Here is an 11,049-nt window from a genome sequence, read left to right as displayed (position 1 = left end):
AAGAGCCTCTGTGGGGCGAGGCTGGCTTCCTCCTGAATCTGCCCATAAAAGGATAAAAGTGCTGCTTGCTATCTGGTCGGCATTGGTAGGATTGCTGATGATAAATTTTTTAAAAGTGTGGATTTTTCCCCCTTTTTGCAAGGATATGTGTGTGTGTGCATTCAGGCGCACGCGTTCGGGTGTGCCTGCGTTCACACAGTTTGCAGCCTGTATGTGCTAACAGATGGATTCAGCCTCATCTTTTATCCGGTGTTACAGAAGATAAAACTGAAACTGGATGATATGCTGCCTCTTCAATTTAAAAGAGAAAAAATAAAATAAAAAGCTCTTAAAGGGGAGCCCTTATGGTAGAAAAGAATGGTCCAAAATATTGTCAGGCTTTACTCAAAAGGCAAAGAACAGCAGAGCCATTTGAAAGTAATTTTTCTTCCTCCTCCCTCTCTGACTTCTCCAAAATATATCATCTATGTGTCAGAAGTAGGGCAAGCTTTAACGCTATTATGAATTATATATCAAGGGACATCATTTCCCAGGAGTCTTGAACAAATGCCCAATGGTTTAAATTTTACAGACATGCTCTTCCCCCCAGTGGCAACAATTTCTGTCACTGCAGTCTTCCTGAGATGGAATGGGAAAGTGTTTTGCAAAATGCACAATGAGACATTATGCTAATAAAGGTAATTGTGCAGTGGTTGGAAACTATTCCTTCCTGAAAGAGGCTTTTATCCTCCACAGACTGCCCCACACTGCAGGTACTTAGGCAGCAGGCTGCTTCCACTGGTCTTGCCTTCTTTTAGCTGGAGTCAAATAAGTCCAGGGTGAGGACAGATTGAAAGAGCGAAACTGAAATCAACTGGGCATTTCTGTGCCCATCGCGTAAGACAAAGACCTTGCCATTTCATTTGAATATCAGATATGCTTTGCCTGTCTATTTATTGTTCTGTAAGATTCAGGAAGAGCTTTGTGAAAGTCATTCTTTTATCTAAAATTGGAAACATACATTCATTGGCTAAATAAGAAAGGTGGGTTTGAGGGTCTTGGTATTTTGCTTCCTTACCACTATTGGATGGATCAGAAAGTTAGCCCAGAACACGGGAGCAGAGGATGAGCGATTGCCAGAGTGCATTGCTGGGCAGGGCCTTCCAGACAGTGACAGCAACAGCTGCAGGAAGTGGCCTTCTCTGCTCCGTACTTCGTATTCTCCCTCCCAATTTATTCTTTTGAAGTGGATATTTTAAAGTTCTGAGCTTTACTGTATGTGGCCTTGAGAGAATCCAGATATAATTATTTATATAAGTTTGTTGATTTCTTAATCTTTAATAATTATTTATTAGTTACCTCACTTTATTCTTACAACACTTTTGAGATATGGAGGGCCCATCATGTTTTTCCCATTTGAGAGAGAAAATAACTGAAGGAGGGGTGAAGTCACTTGACCAAGGGCGCTACTGCCAGAGGAGTGATATTACGTAGATCTAGATCTAGATCTACACACACAACACTCCACACTCACACGGTATAAAATACAAACCTGACAACAGCACCCTGTCTCTGTGAAATAATAAAAGGTAAACCCCTACATTCAAAATCCTTTACAAGGATTTGCTGGGCCCTCTGATCCTCCCAGCCCCTGCCTCACACACGGTGCAAGCCTCCCTCCCACTCTATCCCATCAATTTCTTATGCTCCAGTCACACCCCTTCACGCAGAGTTCCTCACATGAGGAGCTTCATCACTTGTTCTTTTTCAAGGCCCATGCTCTCTGCCTGAACACCCTATTCCCACTTCACATCCTCACTGCCTCCCTTAGTGGTATATGGAATTCTCACTCTGATTAGGCCCCAGCCCCTCCAGGAAGCTTTTCCCGGCCAGATCCCGTCGCACAGGGGGAGTCGGGTGCCCACCACGGATACTTCCACACCAGCCCGTGCAACTGCCACACTGTACTTAATCATCATTTCCTGTGTTTAAATTTCCTGGAAGCTTATGGGCTGTTAGCAAACAAGATGGAGGTACCATACCTTGTTCTCTGAATCTTCATCACCAGGGATGGAAGAAATCCAGGAAGCCAGTGACAGCCTGCAGGGAGGGCTCCAATGAGATTCCTTCTCCTTCTCACTGCCCCTCTGTCTGAATGCACCTCAAAGCCTTTACTAACAGGTAGGCTTCGGGAACTGTGTGCCATTCAGGTGTGTGACTCCTTCTAAACCCCAAGATGAGATCACTACTGCCACCCCACCCATCACCCTCTATTACCCAGACCCTCAGCACCATGCTCAGCAGACATGTTAATGAAAGATACTGATTTCCAGGGTCTGTCGCATCTGATTGGTCCCTAAGTGGACACAGTCCCTGGTGAAGGACACAGAGTTCAGGATCAGACACCCTTCTGCCATTGACTGGCTGTGTGATCTCAGAAATTTCACCTGAGCACTCTGGATCTTTGTCTCTGCATCAGTAAAATGAGAGTGGTAGATGCTACTTGAAGCTATTTTGTTAATGAGAAATTATTTTGTATAATGAAAAGTACATAAATCATATGCATAAGTATTAGCCATTATTAGCATGAAAAAATTCAAGTTTGCAATCCAATATATTAGGAGTTTATTAATAATATATGGTAAAATTATTTTGTCATTACTGAAGAAGTCATTGGCTTAGTCAGTTCAGGATCCTGTAAGAGATTACATAGACTGGAGTATTTAAATAACAGAAATACATTTCTCACAGTTCTGGAGGCTGTAAAGTCCAAGTTCTGGAGGCTGTGAAGTCCAAGATCAAGGTGTGGGCAGATCCAGTGTCTGGTGAGGGCTGGCTTCCTGGCTTGCAGATGGCTGTTTCCTCATTGCATCCTCATATGGTGAAGAGAGAAAAACATCATCTCTGTTGTGTCTCTTTTGGGAAGGCCGCTAATCTCATTCACAAAGCTCCATCCTCATGACCTGATTCTTCCCAAAGAATCTTCCCTCACCTCCAAATACCATTACATTGGGAATTTAGGCTCCAACATATGAATTTAGGGGGATACAAACACTCAGTCCCTAGAAGTCATCTTGTTGCTGCTTTAGATGTTACAACTTTTAAGTTAAAAAGAAAAGAGTTTGATGAGCGTTGCATCAAAGAAATCCATTAGTTGTTTGGCCAAGCAGATTTCTTTATCTCACTTAGCCTGGGCATCAGAAGACCCACTGTGCTGGGATGTGGATGTGAGGAATGAATGACAGAGGAGTGATGGAAGGGGCCAAGCTCAGCCCAGCAGATAGCCAGCTCCTGGTATGTGGGGGTTTTGGAAATTTCTTTTCTATTTTTTGTTGTTTGAAATGGGGTCTTGCTGTGTCACCCAGGCTGGAGTACAGAGGCATGATCATGGCTCACCACAGCCTCACCTTCCTAGGCTCAGGTGATTCTACCACCTCAGACTTCCTCATAGCTGGGACTACAGGCACATGCCACCATGCCCAGCTAATGTTTTGTATTTCTTTTTTTTTGGCAAGGGGTTAGGGGAGAGATAGGATCTTACTATGTTACCCAGGCAGGGGTAATTTCTTTCCCTGAAGTTGTCCTACTTCCAACCTGTGACCCTAGGTCCCAGATGGATTGTAACCAGCTTGTCCTGAGTTCTGAGTAAGCCTTGCAGAGGGAGTATAGAGACCTCAACAAAAACATTTTCTCCGAATAGATAGGTGACTCAGCACTGGACACCAAGAAAGCTGCATTTTGCTGAAAGTCAGTAAGAAACTCGGGACCAGGTCTGGGGCAGTCAGCCTCCTATCCTGGACCATGGTCTCCTCATCCGCAAAGCAAGGGGCTGGGCAGAGAGTTGCCCAGGTGGCTTCCAGCTCTGGCATTCAGTGCATCTAATTTCTAGTTGAGTGAGTTGTCATTTATAGACCAGGAAGGGTGAAATTATCCCCATTAATCTGCTCACAGTTCTGGTGCTTGAGAAACTACTGGGTCTTGCCACATCTCGAATTAGCTCTAGGCCCTTGGGCTTTTAATTAAAGGGCTTTGTGAGTCAGATGGTTTATGGTCAGATTGACATCTTCAGGGAGACACAGAGGGAGGTCCTCTGTTCTGTCATCGCTTGTTTAGAAATCAGCTACCTCTCTCAGTGTGAGAACTCAGAATCCAGAGTCTTGCAAGGGACTTCCAGGAACGGCTTGTGGTTACGACTCACCCCTGACTTTCGCTGACTCCAGGCCCCAGAGGCTGGGGGACAGCAGATATGCTGCCTGCCATTGCCTCTTTCCTTGTGTGTGTCTGAGTGGTGCCAGCCTGATCAGATTCTGTTGCAGTTCCCCGTGCTTGCCACAACGTCGGTCGCGTTTCTCACCCAACTCTGCTTCCGCTTCTGGTGGTTTGTGCTAAATGCATTTTCAATCCCAAGCGGTACAGAGAATAAAAGGATTGTCTTTAAAAAGTGGCTTTGAATGTGTCAAAAGTAAGGTTGCCTGCTGTGTGTTTTTGACAATTGCTTCCCCAGAGGAGCCTTTGAAAACCTCACTTTTCAAGATGCTTCAACTCCTATTAGAAAATGACTTAAATAAAATTGCTCTTCTGACCATCGCTGCTCTGAATGCCAGGCTACTGATTATTTGTCTAACTTGAATCTCCAGGGCTGGAACTTCACACCATGTCTTTTCACTACCCTCCCAGAGAAGGGGAGAGGAGGTGAATAGACACTTGTCAGATTCTTCTGCCTGGTGTCACTGTAGGGGATGCACACACACTGGAGTACAGGCTTGCTAAAGAGAGACTGCATTGTTATTTCAACTAGACACATTTGCTTTTTCCGCAGGTGATTACTGAGCACCTGTGGTGTGCCCGGCGCCACGTTAGGGCAAGAGATTTACCTCATCCTTGCATTGTAAACCTGTATCATCCGTGGCAATGTTTTGCACCACTGCCCTCCCAGGGTTCCTGCAAGCTGACTCCAGTTCATTTTATTTTCCTTCTGCATGCTGATGGGTTCAAGGTATTTCAATGGGCTGCTGTGAGACTATCTCCCTGTCAGGATCTCTCAACCTTGGCACTAGTAAGAGAGTCTGGGGCAAAGTAGGTGTCTGTTAAGGGAGGAGGAGGGGTGTTCCTGTGTGTGGTCGGATGCTTACCAGCATCTCTGTCCAGTAGCACCACATCTACCTCAGTTGTGACAACCAAAAATGTCTGCAGGCATTGCCAAATGTCTCCTCCCTGTTTTACATTTACCAAAGTGCTGTTTATGTCCTTTACAGTTAAGGAAACTTAGGTGCCAGGAAGAAACTTGCCCAAGTCAAACAGTGAGTTAGCGGTAGAGCTTTAGCTACAGTTTAAGTCTTGTCTTCCCAACCCAGTGTCCATCTTGTGGATCCATTCATTGGTGTGCTCCTAAATGTTTAATAACAAATTCTCTGGGATAAACAAAAGCCAAACAAACTTGCTGGGAGCATGGGACAATTTCCATGGTGTAAATACTTCCACCATGGCTGGTTTCAAGCTACTTCCATGGCCTCACTGAATGTGAAGTTGGGAAGGGATCTGTACAGTTGGCCCTGGTGAGCTGGTGCCAGCCGGCTCAGAATGCTCCTGGGTCCATGTGTGCTGTTCATCACATGTTAGTCTTGCTCTCCTCTGGACCTTGTTCTGCCACCCCCAGACACATGCGCTTATCACTGTGATGTCCTGGGGGGAAAGCAGTCGCCTGGTAAGAGTTTTTGATAACTTCTCCGGATAAACATAAAGCAGTTAGAGTGGAGTTTTCCCTGTCTTCTGTTAAATGAAAGTTTCTTTTCACAGTCTTTCCATTGAAGAAGTTGGAAAAGTCATGGGATAGCTCTGGTCTTAGAGCAGAAATGAAGTTCCCCAGAAGGGGATCTTGGACAGAATAGTCTCTTTGGCAGGGACTAGACGCTGTTACTCGCCATCAGATGTGTCTACTGTAAGATGTTTGGGAGGCATCAAAGTGGTGATAGTGGGGGGATGTTGGATTTTACCATTCTGGAATATAAGAGAAGGGGTGTGGCTGGTGTTTTAGTCCCGATAGCAGCTATGACCACTGGGAGTCTCATTTTCCACACCTACAAAAGGAGAAATAGTGATCCCCTTCCCACTGTTGGTGAAAGAGCAGATGAACCTCTGCCTGAGTCTCAGACACCTACTGCCCACTTGGTTGCTTGGTGGATCGGCTGGCTATCGACAGTGTAATCTCATCAAGCCTAAAGACTTAGTAGGTCTTGACTTTCTCACCTTGACCATGACTCAGTGTCATGTGCTCCTAGTCATCCTGTCTGTGGTCCAACATTAGCCTGGGAAGTCCCAGGGACTGAGGGAAGAACCCTCAGCTAGTTATCAGGCGATCCAGGTTCTCCTCCTGCCTTTGATATCACCTCATTACATAACCTTGGGAAACACTTTGGTGTGACTAGAACGTGGATACTCCCAGGAGAAGGGTAGGAGCATGGTAGGGCATTTGGACTTTATCATGAAGGTGGTAGGAAATACTTGAAGGGTTTTAAGCAGGGATGACACATCATCAAATGTGTGTTTTGAAAAGTTGTTTCTGCAGAGGACAGGGCCACAGCAGGATCAAACCAGTTAGGGGATTGGTGTAACAGTCCTGTCGGAAAGTGATGAGGTAGCTGGGTGAGGTGACCCACGCCTGTAATCCCAGCACCGTAGGAGGCTGAGGCTGGCAGATAGTTCGAGACCAGCCCTTGGCAACATGGTGAAACTCCCTTTCTACAAAAAAAAATACAAAAAAAAAAGTCAGAGATGGTGACCTGCATCTATAATCCCAACTATTCAAGGTGGAGGTTGCAGTGAGCCGAGATCACTCCCCTGAATTCCAGCCTCAGTGACAGAATGAAACCCTGTCTCAAAAATGAATAAATAAATAAATAAAAGTCATCAGACAACTCATAGGCACTAAATGCTGAGTGGCACAGACAGAAGGTTCTATGAGAGTTCAGAAAAGGGAGAGGTCAGTATGGATTGCGGTCTTAGGTGGGTATCAGAGAACACTTCATGGAGGAAGTAAGACTCTGCTGCTGGCCTTGAAGGATAGTAGACAGGGTGGAGGGTGAAAGTCTAGGCTGCAGGGCAGGGCAAGAGAGTACAAAGCTGCAGTAAATCACATTTGGGCTTAAGCTGGGAGTTTACATAAAGGATGGCTCTGATTAGTATGCAGTCGTTTATGGAAGAACTTGTACCCTCGGCTAAGGAATATGGATTTTGTTAGAGGTGGTGATTCTCACATGGAAACTGCATTTTCCTGTAGTCAATTTCTGTGGGGATCTTATCCTTATCCATTCTTCTATCCACTGCTCCCCTGATTGGGATGGGGTGTGTGCACCCCCCTCCTGTAGCCCTGTGCTGTTGGGGAAGGCAGAATCCCTTTGCGTCTTGGGGACGAATGCAATGCTGAATACTGATCATATGACCCCTGCTTTGCCTCACAGCAGGGAGCCCAGGAACAAGAGCAGCTGTGCTATTGTCTGGAGCGCAATTGCCAGTGTTTGTCTGCTGAGGCCAGGGGTGACCCTTGCCAGCATCGTAGATAAGCCGGCTCCCAGCTGTCCTGGGTACATTCTCAATCATTCCTCATCCTAAGGATTCTGACTCTCTCCTGCTTCCCAAGAATGATGGAAGTTTTTCATTTTCCCCCGTGCCTGCTTTGTAAAAGTGTGTCTGGCTCTGCCCACAAAAATGAAGGATGACCGACCTCAGAGTATCCAAATAAAATGAGATTTGTATTTTCTGTGAAGTGTTAAGAAACAGTTTGCTAGAAAATAGTATGAGCGATATATTGTTGCCTCTGAGGCTCACATGAGGAGATTGAGGCTCATCGGTGTGTAATGACTCACATGAGGTAGCACAGACAGGAATTGGTCAGGCGGAAACTAGAAACCAGGGACCCTCTGAACTTCAGCATATTCCTGTTGGGTTTGAACAGGAGCATTCTATAGAAGGGGCTTCATTGTCAGGGTAGTTTTAGCAGAGGTTTGCCTGATAAGAACATGACTTTCTCGAATGGCAGTGTATATCTTAGGTTAAGCTCTTACAGAAACACTCCACTGAAGGGCACTTCCACACATTGAGAGTCCCAAGACTGTTCGGCCACTGTGCACAGGGCAAGTCACTTGCCATATAGAACTGGAACCCAAATCTCCTGCTTCTTAGCCCAGAGTGCTGTGCCTCCTAGTCGGCCTTATGGCATCAGTGGTCTCTACAGAACACCCAACAGAAGCCACCTGACAGTGTCCCTTGTAGATAGTGCTGTAGGCTGGGGCACTGGGAAGCTTTGAGGTGGTCTATGGGACTCAGGGTGTGTTTGCCATGTGACACCATGTGGCCTTTGGGTACATGAGGGCTGTAGGTGTTCACAGGATATGCCGGAGCATACCAGGATTGCTGGAAACTTCGACAGCACATGACTCTAGTCAGACTGACTCTAGACTCTAGATTGTCCTCACTGCAGTATGGCCATGGTACCATTGCTTAGTTTCTCACTCCAGGGCATCACTGGCCTAGAACCTCTGTAACATGCCTTTACATCTGATAGTCAAGGTCAGCTTGACCTCGCTCATTTAGGGCAGTAGTATTTGCTGAAATTCAGATAGATGCCAAATACCGCACTGGTCACTTTAAATGCTAGGTACCCCTAATGACCCTGGAATAAACCTGTTATTCTCATTTTGCAGATAAGGCAACTAAGACTCAGCTCCAAAGACCGGAGACTGAGGTTCATGATTGCTGGGCTTGAGACCCCAGGCTCTTTCCACAGCACCATCCTCCACTAATGCTTACTAAAGCATTTGGGATATCAGCTTACCATCCAGCTACAGATGAAATGTAGAAGCATCGGTATGTGTAAAGTCCTCCACAGCCTGACAACAGCCTCTTTTTCCACTCACTGTATCTCTGCCACCTCTTTCCTTCATCCCCAGCTATGCTGGGCTGTTCACTGCCCTCAGAGAAGCTGAATTTTACAAATTCAACCATCAACTCCTCATTTGTGCAGGGCTCTGGGCTAGTTACAATCGTTTGTAAAGATGAATGAGACATGACCTCTCCTATTAAGTAACTTTCCACCCAATGGTGGAGATAAAACATGAACAAAAATGTAATAGCTCATTTGGTTTTCAAAGTAGTCCAAAGAGGCTTGCTGGTATATATCTCCATATGATCTGCATTTAACGGGTGTTGTATCTGAGGATCTGACCATAGTGACTGACTAAACGTCACACAGCCCAGCCAAGGCCAAGTTAGGGGTAGACCCAGGTCAAGACTAAGTCAAAGCATTCTCCTGGCTTGCATCACCTGGGGATGGTCAGGCTCAGACTCCACAGCCCAGACTGCTGGTTTTTGTCCTATTGCTGCCTTCCTGATGGAGATAAGGCAGGCTGTCAGCTGCTGACATCTCAAACCTGCTTAAGGTGTGCCCCTTACCCCTCCCGAATGGTGATGCTCCTATAGTTGGAGCCCTGGATCTGGATGGGAAGAGGGGAGGTAAAAATGCCCCTTTATCTGGCATCCAATTGTGTTATTGCTTGGGGTTGTCAGAGAAGAGGAAGCTGGTCTCCTTGGGTTTCTAATGTGTCTCCCACTTCCTCACTCAGAGGAGACCTGGTGTAACTGACATTCTGAAATGCAGTATCAAGGAGAAGGAACCCATCCCAGCGGTTGTGTTCAGGCAGTGCAATGTGAACTCATCGAAAAGCTTGGTGGAGTTTCCTGAATGCTGCAGCCAGTTTGGCAGGTGTTCTCCTGCCCTGAACATGGGTGCACTCACCTTAATGGCTATTCAGGTGTTACAAAGACCACAGAGAGATGTTAAACCACAGCCTTGGGAAATGGAACTAATGTGAGCCCAGGAGTAGAGATCTGGGCTCTTGTTCTGGTTCTGATACCATTTGCCACTTGCAACTGCCTTCCCCACCCCATGACTCATATATGCCACCTCTGAGGGTGGCCTGGGTCCTCTCCGTTGCTGTAGAGTACAGTGGTCAGGGCCCAGGCGGGGGTCCCTCAGATGTGAGTCCAAATGCGTGCTTCGTTATCTACTTGCCATTAACCCAGAGTTCGTCATCCAGCCTCTCTGAGTGACTGTCCAGCTCCTTATCTGTAAGATGTGGATAATAGGAGCACTGCCTTTTCCAGCAAGAGTGGGGCGAGGGCTGGATGGAACATCCAGGTGATGTCTAGACCATGCCTGGCACACAGTCAGTGCTCAGTGAATAAGGTTGGTATCTCCTGCCACATCACCATCATCACTGGCTTGTTGGCCTCTGACTGTCTAGGCCTGCCTGAGCCATGGCCACTCCCAATTAGTCACTATCTGGTCTCTGGGCTCCTTCTGTGCTGGGCTTCCCACCATGGGAAGGCTGTGTACTGGGTGGCATCAGACAGATGCTTTCCTTCTCTAGGTCTTAAGTATCCCCGAGAATAACATTATAACATATAGTCATAATCACAGCTGTCGTGTGGTGAATGGTAACCCATAAGAAGGTAAGTGCATTCCCTAACTCCCACAACCTGTGCACATGGCCTAATTTGGCAAAAGGATCTGTTTATCAAAAAAAATCATCACTTGCAGAAGCCCCTACACAAAACAGGTAAAACGTATCTCTATTCCTGTTATCGCAGGATGAGGGCCCAGAGCCCTGCCCGTCAGTGCCTCCAAGAGCCCTGCCAGTTTCTAGGGCTGCTGGGAGCTGGCAGGCTTCTCTGGGGCCTCTGAAAATCCCTGACCTCGAGGCCCTGTGATGCTCCACGATTAAACATATGCCAGAAACGGTCCCTTCAGAGAACAGACAAATTCCCTCTGCTTTCTCATTGGCACTGCACTTTACCTGTATTGATGGGAGAGTTTGTTAAGACTGAGTTCCTGCCTTGCATCCCAGGGATGAAGCCCACTTGATCATGGTGGATAAGCTTTTTGATGTGCTGCTGAATCCGGTTTGCCAGTATTTTATTGAGGATTTTTGCATCGATGTTCATCAGGGATATTGGTCTAAAATTTTCTTTTTTTGTTGTGTCTCTGCCAGGCTTTGGTATCAGGATGATGTTGGC

General features: G+C 46.5%; 1 protein-coding gene across 2 annotated transcripts in view; it reads left to right on the top strand.

Moving 5' to 3' along the window:
- Positions 1 to 2,140: 2,140 nt before the first annotated feature.
- Positions 2,141 to 11,049, top strand: part of CYRIA (CYFIP related Rac1 interactor A) — an 85,121-nt gene continuing 76,212 nt past the window's right edge. The window contains exon 1 of one of the 2 annotated variants that reach the window (XM_017871417.1): positions 2,141 to 2,160. The gene's annotated coding sequence lies outside the window, so the exon portion shown is untranslated. Of the gene's footprint in view, positions 2,161 to 8,697; positions 8,842 to 11,049 lie in introns of those variants that run through there. The other variant, XM_017871416.1, reaches the window with a different exon arrangement.

This window comes from Rhinopithecus bieti, unplaced genomic scaffold, assembly GCF_001698545.2.
Source record: "Rhinopithecus bieti isolate Rb0 unplaced genomic scaffold, ASM169854v2 scaffold_4781, whole genome shotgun sequence".
In the NCBI taxonomy this organism is placed as follows: Eukaryota; Metazoa; Chordata; class Mammalia; order Primates; family Cercopithecidae; genus Rhinopithecus; species Rhinopithecus bieti.
Note: the sequence above shows the minus strand (reverse complement) of the source record. Positions and strands in the feature narration are given on the sequence as shown.